Here is a 20,280-nt window from a genome sequence, read left to right as displayed (position 1 = left end):
TGGTGTGCCTCCAGCCTTGGAGGGCTTGCCCTGAGTTGATTGGTCAACTGGTTGTTATGGCCTATAGGCCCTCCCAGGGTGGTTGCTATGCTCTGTGCGTCATTGCTGTGTGCTTGTCCGTAATGTACACACAGGGTTGTAAAGCATAGCGCCACCAGCTAACTTCTGATTGGTTCCTTGTCACGAGGCAGGCATCTGACTTTCTAGTGACTGACTAACTTCTGATTGGTTCCTTGTCATGAGGCAGGCATCTGACTTTCTAATGACTAAGACAAGCCGTTATGGCTGCCAAAAGGGAAGCTGGTCCCTTCAAACCAAACTTGTTTAGGCTTGTTACCTTATATGAACAACAGCCTCCAGTATCTCAGGAGATTTCTGTCCTTGGGCAAAGGGCTTGCAGGCTACAGGCATTTTTGTTTTATGGATATCTTAAGCACAGTAATTAAAACATAAAACATAACTTTGGCTCTCACACATACAATGATGTTTTATCTCAGCAATAGAAAAGTAGCTAATACATGGATAATTTTTCCCCCTTGTACAGCTTGGAAATAGGATATGAGAAAACTGGTGAGACATGGTTTACTCCCTGGGTTCCTGTGCCTTCTTGGTTTGTACAACGTTCACCCCACCCCAAATGCTAAGGAACGAGATTTTTCAACACAGTGTGGTATCACAATGAGTCACTGGTATGACTGCCTTTGCCATGCTGAGTCACAGTTTCCGGCTCTGAGGTCGCCTCTATGAGTCATCTTCAAAATGCTTGGGCCACTTTCATCACCCCAGTCTTCTGTCCTTCCAGCAGGAATGTCCAGGAATTGTGTTACAGTTCTAGATTTTGAAGCATCTTTCAGAGTGTTTTGTTGTTTTGTTCATATGGTCTCCTATAGTCCCAATAATTCTGTCAGAAGAAATCTTGCAAAAAAAAAAAAAAAGATTCTTGGAAGCTCCAGTGTTGTTTAGTCAAAGTCTGGTGGTGAACAACTAGAAAGCACAAAACAAAACCCTGGAAAGCAAACAAGTTTTTCAATAGGCGGCGTGGTGGGGTGGGGTGGAGTGGGGTGGAGGATGGGCAGGCATTTGTGTCCCAGGTCTGCTAGTCCATGCCTATAAACCGCATGACACATGTGAAAAATGCTTTCTATTCTAGAGAGCAGCACCCATTGCAAACTAAGTTTCTTTCTGCTTCGTTCATTTTGTACAACACGGGTTATTTATTGGAAGGGTGTGGGGAGGCATGGACACTAGAGAGAGAGAACTGTTACCATAGCAGGATCGGGGTCCATAGGGAAGAACCCTGGTGTCTGAGCTCAGGCTGCAGAGAAGTGGACAGCTGCCCTGCTTCCGTTCTGTCACACAACGACAAAGGCTGGGAGTGCTAGAGAAATCTGGTCGGAAACAACCACCCCCCTGCGGGAAACCGACAGGGATTGTCAATGGAGAAGAGAGCGCTGCTCTCCCTCCGCTGCCTGGAGTCTCCCTCTAGCGCCCTGATTGGCAGAGCTTTTCAGGGCTCTGCAGCAGAGGCCCAGCTGCAGGAGGCGGACGGTGGTGAGCAGTGAGAGTCAATAATAGTTAGCTCCACCAACACTCGCGCGCTCACACACTCATATGGTCTGTCTTGTTCCCTGGGTTGCCTCCGAGCTTAGAAAGATTCCTGGTATAAAACGCAGGCAATAAACATTTGTTGTTGGAGGTGGGGAAAGGGCAAGCAAACTACGCTAGCTGATCTCCAGTCTGCATTGACAGGCAAGAAGAGTTCAAAATAACCTTGACTGTCCTGCCAGTATCTAAGCTCGTTTCCAGCTCTATTTATACTTCTCCCAGTTGCCTGACGGCGGCGCGGTCAGAGATAGCATAGACTAGGGCTCTGGAGCAATGCCGGTCCAGATGAAAAGCCCTGCTCCACTACTAGCTGAGGGGCTTGGACACTTAGTATCTGAGGCTTGTTCTCCTCCTCTATAAAATGCAGGTATTGCTGCTGTGGGGTTTAAATAAGGCAATCGTATCTGGCACGTGTTTGTCACAAGCTACACGCCACTCTTCCCTCCCCCCCCCATAACCCAGGGCGATGGGCAGTTGAGGTGTGTGTGTGTGTGTGTGTGTGTGTGTGTGTGTGTGTGTGTGTGTGTGTGTGTGTGTGTGTGCGCGCGCGCGCGCGCGCGCGTGCGCGCGAGGTTCTAGTTTCCCTCCCCAGCTCCCAAGCTCTAACCGAGGTCCAAGCCCGAGGGACATGGAGAGACGTGGATTCGCTGGTGGCGGCCAGGCAGGCCAATGGCTGGAGCACCGCGGCCAGGCGGGCCACGGCCCAGGCTCTACAGATCAGGACAGTCCTTGGACTGGAGTTTCCTAACCGCCCTATTGCGAGTTTCCTAACAGCGGAGTTTCAAAGCCAGCTCCCTCCCTCCTGAAACAAACGAGGGTGTGGCGGTTCCTCGCATTCACAACCAAACAAAACAAGGAGAGCACCCACCCCCTAGCCTCGCCCAGCTCCGGACATTTTCCCAGGAGCCGGGTGCAGCCGAGCTGCGGACACACCCTACGGCTGCTGCGCGCCCCAGAGCCAGGGTTCAGCCCCCTCCAAGGTCCGGCCTCCGGGTGAGCTCGCCGGATCGTCCTGCCCGGCGGTGTCTGACTCGCCGCGGTTGCAGTAGGATCCTGGGCCGAGGCGTGTGGCTGAGCTCAAAATCGTCCTCTCACGGGCCGGAATCCTGAGAATGCGGGGAAGCATCTGGCTGGCCTCCGGGCGGCAGGGAGGGGGTCAAACCTGGACTTTTTCGGGTGATTTTTTTTTTTTTCACAAAACCCTCCCCACACCAAAGATTGCAGCCTGGGAAGCGGAAGCCCGGGGAATGAGAAAGGAGCTTCTCGTTCCTTCTCCAAGCCGCTTTCATCACGTCCACTCTCGAGGTACTGCTGGTGAAGAAGACAAACGCCTCTTCTCGGTTCCGAAGATCCTGTCTTTGTGTCTGTGGAAGTTCCTTTCTCGGTCGCCAACCATCAGTGCCATCCCCAGCGGGTCTTTCCAGCTGGATTGTCGCCACCTCGTGGCAGGATCAGGTGGCCACATTGGCCGTTGCCCCTCGAGCCCTTTGCTATCATGGGTCCCAAGTCTACTTTTCTTTGTTTCTCCAACCAGCTATGAGCTGGAATTTTATAATCCTGCTCTCTGGGTTTAGGAGGTGAGGTGGGATACCTCTGCCCCACCCACCCCAGTTACACCGCTCGCCTTCTTAAAGAGAAACAAGTGTTATTCCGGGAGCCAGGAGTGACCGGATTGGCAAGCCCGTGGGGGCTCCGTGTGAGGCGTCAATCCCCCACCAATTTCCCAAGAGACAAACTAATGATTAAGACGACCGACGCACTCTGTCTTGTTCCTACTGGTTAGTGATGCTATTATACTTGATGAGTATTATTAAAGGACCCCTGTCATTAAAGACTCCCTGTTATTATTGTTATTATTATTATTTAGCATTTATAATGTATTCCTTATTTTCAAAGCACGCAGACTATTATCTCCCAGGACTTTCCAAACACAACAGAGTGGCAAGGCAGGTGACAACTTCATTTCACAAAATAGGGAAACTGAGGCACTGTAATTAGTGCAGAGTTCTTGGATTAATGAGTCAGCAGTAGTCATTTCTCGCCTGCTGATTATTGCCTTACTCTGTAGGGTCATGGATTCCAGTAAATCATAATCCTGACTTGGGAAACTAGTTTCTCACATCCACTTTTATGACCCACTTGTAATCACATTAGAACCCTCAGTCAGGGAAGTTTTCAAACGGATGAGTCATTACTTCAAGCTCATTACTGAGCACCTGGGCCGTGTTAATTGTATTTTATTTTACAAGTCAAATTGTTATTATTGTTACTTAGTGTTTGTAATGGATTCTGTTTAAATGTGTCTAAGAAATTCTGGCTTTAAAAAAAAGTAGGAGGTCCTAATATCAGTAACATCTTGACCTGGCTTTCAAGATAAATATTCCAATTGTTTATTACCAGAAGCATGGGGGATGATTAACTATATTATTTTCAAGCTAGTCCCTATCAGCCACAGAGACAAGACAGCTACCTTCTGCTCAAGCCTTTTTCTGTTTTTCAAGGTCTTTGGTCTTAGCTGAGAGAGTCTCTCAGCACTCCACATGTTTAGTCTCTGTATCCGTTTGATAATCGGGTTTTCATTCCAATAGTAGCAATGAAATATTGTCATTTGCTATCTTCATAGAAAACAGTTGTGTAGCCAGGCAGTGGTGATGCACCCCTTTAATCCCAGCACTCGGGAGGCAGAGGCAGGGGGATCTCTATGAGTTCGAGGTGAGCCTGGTCTACTGAGTGAATTCCAGGACAGCCTCCAAAGCTTCAGAGAAACCCTGTCTCAAAAAACAAAACCACAACAACAAAAAAGAAAACAGCTGTGTCATGCATGCCACCTCCCTCCTTCTGAAACACACACACACACACACACACACACACACACACACACACACACAAGAATCCAGTCATTCTGGAAGTCTCCTGTGCAAAGCTTTGGGCTTAAATTCAGGGCTGGGCTAGGTTTGGAGAGCTGAAAAGTTTGTCTGTCCATCCAGCTGCTGCTTCGATGATCCTGATCCCCAGCCATACTGTGGTCCTCTCACACAACCCCTTGAGTTTTTCTTTCACCTACTTCCCACCCCAAAGAGCAAATTTCTAAAAGCTCAATTTCAAAGAAGTTGTTCATTGGTTTAGAGGACTCAAGTCAACCTTCCCAATCTTCCTTTATGCCATTCATTCACTCATAAGAAAGGCATGAGTTGTGTATTCATATGTTATATCTTTATGCCATTCCTTCATTCATAAGAAATCTGTGTGTTCTGTATTCTTATGTTGTATCTTTAGGCCATTCATTCATTCATAAGAAATCTTGTGTTGTGTATTCATACATTGTATCTTGATAGCCACTTGCAATGAGTAAGCTGTCATATGCTGGTTCCTACACAGCGCAGCAAAGCTCTGCAGTAAATTCTCACTATTCTTACTCTGCCACAAGGAGACTGAAGCTCCCATAAGATGTCTATTATGGTGGAGTAGAGGGGAATCTGGAAAGGTGTGTAAGGCTACAGTACCCCAGTGCTCAGAAATTCCTAAGCACCACCACCCTCCTGCACCCCTCATAAGACCCGAGGGTATGGCAGGTAAATATGAGCTGAGGGGTTCGTTGTAATGCAGAGAACAGAGCACCGTGTGAGTGGGGAAAGGTCCTGTGTGCATGCCCAACGTGGACTATAGCTGTAGACTCCACGATGTGAAGTCTCCTGCAGGATGCTCTGCTTGGTGAACACATTTGAGCTTCACCTGTCTTAGAGCAGGCAGGCCAAGTGGGAAACAGTGACAGCTCAGGATTCCCTAAGCCGCTCTTTCAGACTCCTTCAACTTCTAGCCAATGAGGGAGTAAGTTCAGAGAGAGGCAGCCTTTATCAAACACAAGGAGACACCTCCCCCCATCCGAAGCAGAGGTCATATTAGTCAGTTACAGAAACGGGATGCATAGTAGCAAGCAGACTTTCACGACACGGATGATAAAATAAAGGGCAAGAGAAGTTCCACTTGACCACGAGACGATGTGGGTAGAGGAATGATAGGCAATAGGAATAGGTGCTTTGATTGACAGCTGAACCCTATCACCTTTTAGCTGGATGGCCATCTGGCCTTTATGATGATTGTCACCTGTAAGCTGCTTTGCTTTTAGGATCTACCACATAAGGTTGATGCAAAGGTTATTAATAAGTGTGCTCACAGTAGTTGACTGGTCCACTGGAGATCCAATTCAATTCAAATATTAACACTGTAATGGGAAGAAGTCTTTTTTTTTTTTTTTGAGACATGATCTTGATTGATAGTCTAGGCTGGTCTTAAATTTGAGATCCTTAGGCTTCAGAGTTGTCCCCCCCCCCCACTGCGGTGTTAACAGCTGTGTGTTACCATGTCCAGATCGTAAAAGAAACCTCTGGCACTGGGAGGCAGAGGCAGGCGGATCTCTGTGACTGGTCTACATAGAGAGTTCCAGGACAGCCAAGGCTAAATAGAGAGACCCTGTCTCAAAAACAAACAAAAAACAAAGCAAAACAAAAAACCCCCACACAAACAAACAGAATGCCCTTTCCAAACCCCTACCCTGGCTGGATTATCCTGGGTTTCTCTGGCTTACCGAACATTCTTATCTGTGGAGCAGTCACTAACACCATCATGCAGAGCCATTGTGAGAAGAAAGAAAAACTGCTCTAATTTGGACCGCTTAGCAGAGACTCAGTAAGTTCTCCTTTCCTCCAGTTATACATTTAGCATCAGTAAACATCCTTTTGGTATATGCTGAGTGGTTTAAAAAAAAGAACCACACAAATGAAAATGTGTATCATCCATAAATATACCTTCTAACTAATTGGTACAAGTTTTTAAAAGATTTGTTTTATATGTATATGTTTGCTATCTGACTATATGCCTAGCACATAAGTGTAAGAGTCCTAAGAGGCCAGAAGGTTTGGATACTCTGGAACGAGTTACCGGTTGTTGTGGGCTACCATCTGGGTCCTGGGAACCCAACTTGGGCCTCTCCAAGAGCAATATCTTCGTTTGTTCTCTGTTGCCGGGATAAACACGATGATCAAAAGCAACTTGCTGAAGAAAGGGTTTATTGGGCCAACACTTAACACTGCACAGACATCACTGAGAGAAGTCAGGGCAGGAACTCAAGGCAGGAGTTTGGAAGCAGGAACTAAAGCAGAGACCTTGGAGAAATGCTGCTTACTGGCTTGCTCCCCATGGCTTGCTTTGGCTGCTCTCATACAACCCAGGACCAACTGCCCAGAGGTGGTGGTGCCTCCCGCGTGGGCTGGGCCACCCAACACCAATCATTAGTCAAGAAAATGCTGCACCGACGTGCCCACGAGCCAGTCTGATGGAGGCAATTTTTCAGTTGAGGTTTCCCAATGACCCTAGTTTGTGCAAGGTGACAAAACAAACAAACAAACAACTAACCAACAGAGACAGTAAGGACTCTTGATTGCTGAGCCATTCCCAGTTCTAAATTAATTTCTTAATAGTTGAAAAGAAAACTCTGTGGCTTATTGGGGTATCCCAAACAAACTGGTAATGGCACTGGGCTGTTGTTCAAGAAGACGCCGAGTCCCATTAATAGCAAGTGCTATGCAATAGAAAGTCAAGTTCCATGCAAGGCAGAATCCTTGTGCGCACGCGTGAAGGGGGGGTGGGGATTCAGAAATGGCTCTCCAAGGGTTCACCGTACTCAGTTACACCTTTCCTTTTCCTCCGAAGCCAAAAGACAGAGAGGGGTCCTCATGGCCTGAGGTGGAGGGAGGGGTACAAGTTGAGCACCTGGACCTCCGGGTGGGTGGGGTGGTGGTGAACAGTAAGCCAGATCTCCTGGTCTGCATCCTTGCTCCTTACTGCGCGGTTAGCAAGTTTGGAAAGCAACATGCAGGCGCTTGTTAGAAATGTAAGCTCTCAGCTCCCCTCCCCATCTCGGGAACCCCATCTCACCCCAACCCCATTCCGTCCTCGACCTGCTGGATCAAAGCAGGCGCTTCAGCCACATTCCCTGGAGTCTTGGAGGCACGTGCGAGTCAGAGAAAGCCTGAAGCAGAGGATGCTCACTGCGGCTCAGTGATTGAGATAACGGGATTCTAGGAGGAGAGAGGGAGGGAGGGAGGGAGGGAGGGAGGGAGGGAGGAGGAGGGAGGGAGGGGAGGGAGGGAGGGAGGGAGGGAGGGAGGGAGGGAGGGAGGGGTCCTTCTGAATCTTCTACCCTTCCTCATTTCGCCTTTCCTGAGTCTACACTGCGTGCTCCGTGATAGGGAAAGATGGTGGCCTCCTGTTGGCAGAGTGCCGCTGTCATGATCAGAAATCCTAACAGAGAAAGAAGTGGGTGATTGACCAGATCATGACTAGAAAGCCACTTCTGTCTCCCGGAAGCTATCATCCAGGCAGCATCCTTGGAAGACCTACCGTGTGCCCGGCCCCACTGTCCGAGACACGTACAAACAGCTTGGTACCACGGAGATCCCTGGCCTAGAACGTTCGGGAGATCCGGGCTCTGATCCAAATCTCACTTAAATTGGCTGGGCTAGTCCCTCTGCGTTTGGCGTCTGTTTCCCCATCTAAAAACCAAGCAAGCGGGGCAGACTGAAGGCCCACCTGGAAACCTTGGTCTCACTGAGTAAAGCGGTTTTAAGCGATCACACATGAAACAGAGCGCACCCCAGGGCAGAGCGTGACTAAAGGCTGAGTTGTGCGGATTTGGCGGCACCCAGGGCACCGGCTCTGCAAGCCGCGTGCAAGCATCCTGAGTTTGGAAGGAAAGAAAAAGCCTCCTCCGGGTACTCCCGAAGCCCCCCTGTGGAGGGCGCGCAGGCTGGAGTTTCTCCCTTGGCCGTTAGGTGTCGCTGCCTTGATGTGAAATATAAGGTTGATAGGGACGCTTTCGGAGAAACCTTGGGAATCCCTGTGGGTAAATGGACTCTGCTGGTGTCCAGATCTAGACCCCCAACTGGAAAGCTCAGGAAGGGTCGCCTTGGATCTAAGCAGAAACCAGTGCATACACTCCCCCTGCTCAGGCTGGCACAAATGACGTAAAGGGCCAACAAGAATGTAAGCCCAGAGCACACGGGCAGCACTCCAGCACACACACACACACACACACACACACACACACACACACACACACACACACACACACACACACACAACACACACCACACACACACACACACACACACACACACACACACACACACACACACACACACACACACACACACACACACACACACACACACACACGGTCCCTAGCCCACGTTTTTATCTCCTCTGCTTCTCACTTACTCTAAGAATGGTCAGCAAGGAATTCGGACCCAAACCAGAAAGAAGCCTGCCTTACATGCTTCTCATCCTACTCCAAGGTGCTTTGCTCCCGCGGTGGAGACAGCAAGGCTGTGGCTGTTGCCTGGTCACTCTGACTAGGGGTTGGCAGTACATGTGGCTGACTCACCAGTGTCGCCCTTAACATTTCCATCCATGCCATTTACCTGTAACAAAGGAAAAGAGTATTATGAAGGCCCCGCCACGTGTTGGGTCCTGGACCCAGGCTCCAGGCATCCATCCACTGCAGCTTTGCTCCTGAGCAGACCTTCTCAACCTTTGGGTCCCAAACAACACTGTCACAGGGGTCACATATCACATAGCCTGCACATCAGATATTTATATTACAATTCGTAACAGTAACAAAATTACAGTTATGAAGGAACAACGAAACAATTTTATGGTTGGGGGTCACCACAACATGAGGAACTTTATTAAAGGGTCGTGGCATTGAGAGACTGCTCTTGAGAGACACATAGACAAACAGAAACCCTTGTGAATCTGCCTAACAAAACAGCCAGTTACTGGCAAGAGAATTGAAGCTCACACACACCCTGACTGTTCTCAGTTCTGTTTCTTGACAACCATGAGACAATGTGTTGTTTAATTTGGGGAGGGGGGCTCCATTTCCATACCCGTGGGACTGAGAGGTTGAGCGTAAATATTTCTAAGTCACTTGAGCATGCTTTATGAGTCATAGATTGCTAGACAAGAACAAGTTAGCATATAAATCTGATCCCATTTAAAAATTTCTCATAGTGTTAATGTCTCATAGTTTTATTTTATTTAACAGTTTTATTACCCCCAAGCTTTACTGAAGTATTGTTTACACCCTGAAAAGCACATGAGTCTGCACTATGTTGAGTTTTCACACTAAACAAAGTAGCAGGCAGGCAGAGGTGAGATCTCTGTTTCTTCCAGGCTCTTGCTATACCCTAGGTTTCACACCATCTTGACTGTAAGAGCACAATTAATTTAAACTTTTACACATGCTTTAAATGGAATCAGGTACTACATCCTCTTTTGTCCTTGGCTTCTGTCACTGAACAGTCATGTTTTACATATGGCTTACAGCGTTCCATCAAGTCCTTTCGCGAAAATTTTTATGTATGCTACAGTTGATGGACTCTTGGGAACTTGCCTGTTGAGAGACTGTAACAAATAGTGCCTCTCTTGTCATTTTTGTGTTCATCCTTCATTCATTTTCATGTGTGCTAGACTGAAGATAATGTTTACCATCTCCTTTTTTGTCCCTTTCTCGTAAATCCGGATTTGTACACATGCTTGTGCTTGAGTGGGGCAGTCACATTCCCTTCCGGGTTAGAGTGGGTGTGCTGGATGGTTTATGTCAACTTGATGCAAGCTAGAGCCATCAGAGAGGAAGGAGCCTCAGTTGAAGAATGTCTCCATGAGATCGAGCTGTAGGCAAGTCTGCAGGGCATTTTCTTATTTGGTTTTTAATGGGGGCAGTCCAAACACAGTGGGTGGGGCCATCCCTAGGCTTGTGGACCTGGGTTCTGTAAGAAAGCAGGCTAGACAAGCTATGAGGAGCAAGCCAGTAAGCAGCACTCCTCCACGGCCTCTGCATCAGCTCCTCCATTCAAGTTCCTACCCTGTTTGAGTTTCCGTCTTGATTTCCCATAAACTAAATAAACCCTTTCCTGGTATTATGGTCATGGTGTCTCATCACAGCAGTAGTAACCCCAGCTAAGACAGTGGATGTGAAGATACTTGGGAAAGTTAGGGTTATCAGAATTTTACCAGGCTCTGAATGGGTTTCCTCTAGCAGGTGTGTACCTATCTTTTGTTCCCGACCAGAAACGGGAACCTTGTTCACATGGATTAGTTCTACTTCCAAAATCAATCTGGCAAATCACTGAATTAAAATAAACGTGTCTTTTCTTTGCCTTGTTAGTGCCACATCTTGTGGCAATATATTTGAGAAAAGCAACTATAATTGGTTTATTTTGGTTTATGGTTTGAGAGGTTTCAGTCCATTGCTTTGGGCCTGAGGTGTGATACTATGACAGGGTGGGACAGTATGGTGCCACAATGCTCCTCACCACATCATCACATGCTGTCAGACAGTAGAGGCTGGGGCTGAGGAGAGGTGCATCCTTCCAAGAACAGCTTTGGAGTGAACAGGGTAGCTTAGAGACAAGCATTGCTGCAGTCCGACCTCCCCACACTTAAGAATGGAAATTGGTAGGAAGTAGCTTCCCAGAGAGGCAGGTAACGACAAACACTGAAGTTCACTATTGGATGGAGACCCCAGAAAACCCAGAAACTCTGGTTATCAGGCCTGATGGGGGCTCAGCTCACCATAGCATAGCAGTAGGGAGTTTAAACTAAAGGGAAGAGAGTCATGTATCGGGCAAAATCAAGACAGAGACAGATGCAGAACAGAAAGACCCTCTGGACTTGGGGGAACGTAGAAATTGGGGTCAGTGAGCTGGCTGAGATAGTTCAATGGATAAAGGTACTTGTAGCCGAGTATAGTTTGTGGACTCACCTTCTAGGTGGGTATCCCAGAAAATACAGGAAAAAAATGATTGAGTGAAGGAACACAGTACAGAGTAGGAGTAGGATGCTCAATAAAGAGATAGGGATTTTGAAAGAGAATCCAAAGAGAAATCTCAGAAATGAAAAAACAAAAAAAAAAACAAAACAGCTTCTCCAGCAACTGAGAGAATTTAGGGACTTGAAGACAAAGCTGATGAACTGGACCCTTCAGACGGTAACAAAGAATAAATAAATAAATATAAACAGAACATCAACATAGAGTTGTGACACTGGAGAGGTGGCTCAACCAGTGAAAGCATTGGCTGTTCTTGCAGAGGATCTGGGTTTGATCCCCAGTACCCACACGGTGGCTCAAACCATCCAGTTCCAGGGGGTCCAATGCCCTCTTCTGACCTCTGTGGGCACCAAACACACACATGGCTCACATACATACCCACAGGCAAAACACTCTGGCACATAGAAGAAAATAAATAATTACTTAGGCACACTTGGAGTATGTGTGTGTGTGTGTGTGTGTGTGTGTGCATGCATACTTACCATGGTGCAAATGAGGAGGTCAGAAAACAACCTGGGGGAGTCAGTTCCTTCCTTCCACCGTGCAGGGCCTGGGGATTGAACTTGGGTTGTCAGGCTTGGTGGTAAGCATATTCACACACTCACTGAGCCATCTTCCTGGCCCCAAACTTACTTTTTAAAAAAGTACAAGAACAAATCAAGGTACAGACTTAAGGCATTGAAAGCCAGTTTAATAAATAGCAGACAGAAATCCTCAAACCTTGGTGAAAATGCAGATATCCCAGTATATGTTTCTAGAACCCTGAACAAACATGGCAGAAAAGAATGTCTTCACAGTGCAGCATAGCTAAAACACCAAGAATAAGCCAGGCGATAGTGCAGGCCTTTAATCCCAGTACTCAGAAGGCAGAGGTAGGCAGATCTCTATGCGTTCATAACCAGCCGGGTCTACAAAGTCAGTTCTGGGACATCTGAGGCTACACAAAGAAACTCTGTCTTAAAACAAAAAGAACAACAACAACAAAACCCACCGGGAGTATAGAACAAATAATTTAACTGTGAGAGAAAACTGCCAACTCCTTCACAAGGACAGCCTCATTAGAATAACAGTTTCTTTCCCAACAGAAAGCCTAAATGTCAGGAGAATGTAGATGATGTGTTTCAAGGCTTGAAAGAAAAACATGCCAATCAACATTATTATACCCAGCAAAATTACTTTATCTTCTGAAATTAAAGAGGAAACAAAATCCTTCCAGGATAAGCATAAAAGAACTAGACAACATTGCAGAAGATACTTACAGGAATACACATACACATAGGAGAGGAAGATAAATACAATCCTGGAAGAACAGATGTATTTTAGAAGAGCAGATAAGTAAATGATAATTAGGGAAGAATCAAAGGTTAGAAAACAGCAGAATGACAAGAATTAGTTCCTACTTTTCAATGATAATACTTAATGTTCACCAATTAAAAGACACAAACTAGCTGATTTTACTTTTAAAATCAGAGTGCCACTATTTGCTGCCTACAAGCCACACATCTGTTGTGCTACAGAGATAACTCAGCAATTCAGAGCTTGTACTCTGCTTCTGAGTTCACACCCATCAAGGCAAACTTCAAGTAAAAGTGAGTCAGAAGAGACAAAGAAAGTTTGGATGTACTGAAAAGCAAAGCAATCAATCAAGAATATATAATGGTTGCTTGTTGTTTAGCCAGGCAGTGATTGTGCACACCTTTAATCCCAGCACTCAGGAGGCAGAGGCAGGCAGATCTCTGTAAATTCAAGGCCAACCTGACCTACAGAGTGATTTCCAAGACAGCCAGGGCTACACAGAGGAGAAGCCCTATTTCAAAAAATCATGTGTGTGTGTGTGTATATGTTGCAAATGTATATGCATCCAATTAGAAAAATTAAAAGCCTCAAAACAGTAGTGAACATAAAGGGACAAATAGATCCATTACAATAATGGAGAGTGACACTATTACCTCACTCTCACCAACAGACAAATCATTAGATACAAAAATTCAAGAGGAAATTTAGAGTTAAATTGCAGTGTAGATCAAAGTCAAGTGGATTGAACGTTACGTTTCACCCAACAACTGTAGAATAGATTTTTTTTTTAGCCGTTTGTGGAACTCTCTATAAAACAGATCATATTCTAGGTCTTAACAAATGCAAAAAAAAAAGACCTAAATATAATCTTGGCTTTATCAGATTATAATGAAGTGAAACTAGAAACTAATAGCCAGAAAAACTATACAAATAGAAACTGAATAATGAACATCTGAATGAGTTGTTGAAGGAATCAGTAGAGAAATCTAAAAATCCTAGAATCAGGGACTGGAGGTATAACATGGTACAGTGCTTACCTAGTGCATATGAAACCTTGGGTTCAGTCTCCAGCACCACAGAACCTGGGCCTGATAGTGCATGCCTGTAATCACAGCACTCAGGGAATGGAGTAGGATGATCAATATTCAAAGTCATCTATGGCTATCTAGAGAGCTGAAGGTCAGATGAGATACATGAACTGCTGTCTCAAAAAACAACCAGCCAAACAAACAAACAAACAAAAGCCAACTAGAATAAAATGAAAATGGAAAACAGCATATCAGAATCTGTGAGACACATCAAAGGCAGTTCTAGGGAAAATTAAAACTTTGAATGCCACCACTACAAGATTAGCAAGGTTTGTCAGCCCTTAGCCAAACTAACCAAATAATGAGAACAAACTTAGGGATTAAAAAAAAGGAGATGTTATAACAGGTACTAGGAAATTCAATGGGTCCATAAGAATTACTTTGAAAATATATACTCCAATAAGTTGAAAATCTAGAAGAAATGAATACATTTTTGGACTACATGCACTACTAAAATTGACCTAGGAGGATATAGAAAACCAAAACATAAATTACAAGGCCTAGTGAAACAGCTAAACTGATAGGGACCCTTGTCATCCAGCCTGATGACCTGAGTTTGATCCCCAGGACCCAAAATGTATGAGACAAATCCTACAAGTTGTCCTCTGACCTCCATATATTATGCATGTACACACACACACACACACACACACACACACAGAGAGAGAGAGAGAGAGAGAGAGAGAGAGAGAGAGAGAGAGAGAGAGAGAGAATATACACACATAAATGTGGAGTGAGGAACAAACAGCCTTAGCTGCATATTGAGTTCAAGGCCAGCCTAAGCTACAGAAAGAAAGGAAGGGAGGGGAGGGAGGAGAGGGAGGGAGGGGGAGGGAGGGGGAGGGAGGGAGGGAGGAAGGAAGGAACTAGATCTAGAAGTCTCCTACATCAATATAGGAAAGACTATATACAATAACAGGACAAATCCAGAGATAATGGCATACTGAATTGGGGAAAATGAAAAACTCTTCCTCTAAAATTAGAATGAGGCAAGGATGTCCACTCTCACTGCTTTTACTCAACATGGTACTTGAAATGTTAGCTAAGGTGAAGTAGTGGGGGGTAGAGCTAGGAATTAACAGAATAACAAATAAGAAAGGAAGACATTCTGATTTGCTGAGATCATAGTCCTATACTCAGAAAACGCTAAGACTCCACCAAAATACTGACGTCAAAACTTCAGCAAAGTAGCGGAATACAAAAGCAATACATCAGTATAACTGTGGACATGCTGAGAAAGGAACTCAGGGGGGAATCCTTTTTACAATAGTGTCTAAAAAATAGAACAGATAGGAAGAAACCTAACCAAGAAAGTGAAAAACTTCTAAGGTGAAAGCTATGACTCATAGAAGAGGTGCTTGATGGGACACTGGAAGATTATCCGTGTGTTCATGGATAATCAGCATCTAGACTATTGAGATGGCCATACTGCTCACTACTCTAGAGGGGTGGGACCTGGGAGAACGGGGCTGACAAATGCGGTGGAAGAGAGTCTCATGCAATAGACAACTTTATTCAGAGCATCAGCCAATTTATACTCTGAGGGTCAAGAAGAGTCATGAGCAAAGCGTACAATCACAAAGACAAGCTTTGTGTGACAGACAAACGCCACCTGGCAAAAACATGTTTTTCCACAGAGGTGCATGAATGACAGCCGTGTTTCAACACCAGACTACTGAAAAGGATTTCAGAACCAGTGCAGTTCCCATCACAACACCAATAACATTCTTTACAGAACTAGAAAAAAAAAAGTCTTATAACTCCTAAGGGAGCATAGGGACCTTAAAACAGGGCTGAAGGTACCACACAATTCCTGGCTTCAACCCACCACAAGCCATAGTCAAAAAAGTGCTGCTCAGTCACAGACAGACATGCAGACAAAAGAAACAGAGTAGCTGACCCAGACACAAGCCCACACAGCTACATCCATCTGATTCTTGATAAGGGCGCCAAAAACAAACCTTGAGGAAATTACAGCCTCTTACCAGTCAGGTGCCGGGAAAAGTGACTACTCAAAATATCGGAACCAGAACCCTCTGACCCGCACAAAAATCAACTCAAAATGGGTCGAGATGCAAAGCTCTGAAAATACTACAGGAAAACATGGGGAAGAGCTTCAAGATATAGCTATCAGCAATGATTCCTGCATGACTCTGATAACTCAGGAAATAATAGCAAGAATTGACTATTAAGATCAAATGAAACTGAAAAGCTTCAGGACACAAAGAAAACAAAACGAAAACACAAAACCAGAGTGAAGAGACACTATTCATCCAGCTGGAGACAAATACAAAACTAAACATAAAATAAAAATATAGAACTAAATTTAAAGTTCTTAAAAACATAGAACTAAAAAAAAATGTACCTAAAAATGACAATACTCTAATAAACAAATAGCAAATGAATGAACAGAAACATTTCAAATGAATCTCAGATTACCAATAATTTGTGAAAGAATGGTCAACACCTTCAGCTATTGAGAAACACAAATCCACACCATTTAGACTGGGAGACTCCATTTCACCGCATCAGAACAGGCAACATTAGGAAACTACAATGTGAGCTTGAGGGAGAGCTCAGCAGTTAAAAGCACCTGCTGGTCTTCTAGGGGAACTGAATTTAGTTCCCAGCACCCTTGTCAGTTGGTTCATAACCACCTGTAATTCCAGCTCCTGGAGATCTGACACCCTCTTCTGCACTCACATTTGCATACCCACTTGTAGACAAACAAAAATACATATAATTAAAAATAAAATCTTCAAAGCCAGTGGTGGCTCACGCCTTTAATCCCAGCACTCAGGAGGCACAGCCAAGCGGATCTCTGTGATTCAAGACCAGCCTACAAGTTCTAAGACAGCAAGGGAAGAAACCCAGTCTCAAAAAACAAAACAACAAAAAGTAAAATCTTGGTCACTGCTCAGAGTCATCTGACACCAGCGATCTGCACGCCAGATCCGAATTCGGCAGCGGGATCCGGGATCCGACACACCGAGGCTCAGTGGCAGTTCTGTCTACATCCTCCAGCCCAGCGGGACCCAACACACCTGAACACTGCCTACACCCCGGTAACAGTGACACCTCCATCCACGAGAAGAGGACAGACATCAGAGTATTGGATCTGTTTGCATCTACCAGAAGAGAACCTTGGTCCCATACCCACCAGGAGAGCAAGAAACTCTTGCTACACCCACCAGAAGAAAAGATGAGAAGAGGACAAGGTAAAGGCACATTCAACAACAGAAAACTCAATATGACACCACCGGAGACTAGGAACCATACAACAGCAAGACCTGAACATCACAATGCAGATGAACCAGAAGAGAATGACTTTAAAAACATCTTCAGAAAAATGATAGAGGACCTCAAAGAGGACATGAGAAAATCCCTTAAAGAAATGGAAGAAAAAACAAAAACTACAAGATATCAAAAAATCTCTCAAGGAAACAGTTCCAGACCTAAAATCTGAAATAGAGACAATAAAGAAAGCACAATCTGAGGCAATGCTGGAAATAGAAAAGCTGGGTAAACGATCAGGAACTACATATGTAAGCATAACCAACAGAATACAAGAGATGGAAGAGAGACTCTCAGGAGTTGAAGATACACTAGGAGAAATAGATTCATCAACCAAAGAAAATGTTAAGTCCAACAAATCCCTAACACAAAATATCCAGGAAATATGGGGTACCGTGAAAAGACCAAACCTAAGAATAATAGGTATAGAAGAAGGTGAAGAAATCCAACTCAAAGGCGCAGAAAACATTCAACAAAATCATAGAAGAAAACTTACCCAACCTAAAGAAAGACATGCCAATGAAAATACAAGAAGCCTACAGAACACCAAATAGACTGAACCAAAAAAAAGGTCTCCTTGCCACATAATAATCAAAACACCAAACATACAGAACAAAGAGAAAATATTAAGAGCAGCAAAGGAAAACGGTCAAGTAACCTATAAAGGCAAACCTATCAGAATCACTCCTGACTTTTCCATGGAAACTCTGAAAGCCAGAAGGTCCTGGATAGATATTCTACCTACACAAAGAGACCATGGATGCCAGCCCAGACTACTATACCCAGCAAGGCTTTCAATCATTATAGATGGAGAAAACAAGATATTCCATGACAAAACCATATCCACCAATCCAGCCCTACAGAAAGTTCTGGAAGGAAAACTGCAACCCAGGGAAGTTAACTACAACCAAAAAAATATAGGCAATAGATAACCCCACTTTACCAACAGTCAAAAGGAAAAAGGGATAGAATCCCACACATCTCACCACCATCACCAAATCAAAAACAAACAAGAATGAACAATCAATGGTCATTAATATCCATCAACATTAATGGTCTTACCTCCCCTATAAAAAGACACAGATTAGCAGAATGGATAAGAAGACAGAATCCTTCCTTCTGCTGCATACAAGAAACTCACCTCAACCTCAAAGACAGACGGTAACTAAGAATTAAAGGTTGGGGAAAGATCTTCCAATCAAATGGACCCAAGAAACAAGCGGGGGTAGCAATCCTAATATCCAACAAATTGGACTTTAAACTAAAATCAATCAAAAGAGATGAAGAAGGTCACTTCCTACTCATCAAAGGAGAAATAAATCCATCAGGATGAAGTCTCAATTCTGAACATTTATGCCCCAAATACAAAGGCATCCACATTTGTAAAAGAAACATTACTAAAACTCAAATCACACATAAAACTGCACACACATATAGTGGGAGACTTCAACACCCGACTCTCACCACTGGACAGAAACACCAGACAGAAACTTAACAAAGAAACAAAAGAACTAAAAGAAGTTATGGCGCAATTGGACTTAATAGATATCTATAGAACATTCCATCCAAATACAAAACAATTTACCTTCTTCTCAGCGCTACATGGAACCTTCTCTAAAATCGACCACATACTTGGCAACATAGCAAACCTCAACAGGTACAAAAAAATTGAAATAACCCCCTGTGTCTTATCAGACCACCATGCTTTAAAATTAGAATTCAACAACAACACGAACTACAGAAAAACTACAAACTCATGGAAATTAAGTAACACCCAATTACACAATTCATGGGTCCAGGAAGAAATAAAAAAAGAAATGAAAGATTTCCTAGAATTCAATGAGAATGTGGATACAACATATCCAAACCTATGGGATACTTTGAAAGCAGTGCTAAGAGGAAAGTTCATAGCGCTAAGTGCCCACATGAAGAAACAGGAGAATAATCACACTAGAGAATTAACAGCACAACTGAAAGCTTTAGAAAACAAAGAAGCCAATACACCCGGAAGGAGCAGATGCCAGGAAATAATCAAATTGAGGGCTGAAATCAGTAAAATGGAAACTAGGAGAACAATACAAAGAATCAATATAACAAAGAGTTGGTTCTTCGAGAAAATCAACAAGATAGACAAACCTTTATCCAAACTTACCAAACAACAAAGAGTGAACATGCAAATTAATAAAATCAGGAATGAAAAGGGGGACATACCAACAGACACAGAAGAAATCCAGAGAATCATCAGGTCATAACTTTGAAAACCTATATCCCTCAAAATTTGAAAATCTAAAGGAAATGGACAATTTTCTGGACAGATTTCACTTACTAGAATTAAATCAAGAACAGATAAGCAACTTAAATAGACCTATAACCCCTAATGAAATTGAAGCAGTCATCAGAAGTCTCCCAACCAAAAAAAAAGCCCAGGGTCAGATGGCTTCAGTGCAGTATTCTATCAGAAATTCAAAGTACAGTACAAATAACAATTCTCCTCAAAGTATTCCACACAATAGAAGCAGAAGGGTCATTACCAAACTCTGTTTTTGAGGCTTCAATAACCTTGATACCCAAGCCACACAAAGACACAACTAAGAAAGAGAACTACAGGCCAATATCCCTCATGAACATTGAGGCAAAAATTCTCAATAAAATACTGGCAAATTGAATCCAAGAACACATCAGAGAAATCATCCACCACGATCAAGTAGGCTTCATCCCAGGGATGCAAGGATGGTTCAACTTATGGAAATCCATCAATGTAATCCACCATATAAACAGGTTGAGGAAAAAAATACCACATGATCATCTCACTAGATGCCAAAAAAGCCTTTGACAAAATCTAACACCCCTTCATGATAAAGGTCTTGGAGAAATCAGGGATAACAGGAACATACCTCAACATAATAAAAGCAATATACAGCAAGCCAACAGCCAACATCAAATTAAATGGAGAGAAACTCAATGCAATTCCTCTAAAATCAGGAACAAGACAAGGCTGTCCACTCTCTCCATACCTCTTCAATATTGTCCTTGAAGTTCTAGCTAGAGCAATAAGACAACAAAAGGAGATCAAGGGAATACAAATCAGAAAGGAAGAAGTCAAACTCT

General features: G+C 44.1%; 1 long non-coding RNA gene across 1 annotated transcript; it reads right to left on the bottom strand.

The window, feature by feature from the left end:
* Positions 1–472: 472 nt before the first annotated feature.
* On the bottom strand, positions 473–5,803 carry LOC118238902. Its single transcript, XR_004770312.1, has 2 exons — positions 2,213–5,803; positions 473–1,006 (listed from the first exon to the last, which is right to left on the bottom strand). It is a non-coding gene; the product is annotated as an uncharacterized LOC118238902 (long non-coding RNA).
* Positions 5,804–20,280: the final 14,477 nt, after the last annotated feature.

Source organism: Cricetulus griseus, chromosome 5, assembly GCF_003668045.3.
Source record: "Cricetulus griseus strain 17A/GY chromosome 5, alternate assembly CriGri-PICRH-1.0, whole genome shotgun sequence".
NCBI classification, from domain to species: domain Eukaryota; kingdom Metazoa; phylum Chordata; class Mammalia; order Rodentia; family Cricetidae; genus Cricetulus; species Cricetulus griseus.
This window is presented reverse-complemented; position numbering and strand designations above follow the sequence as displayed.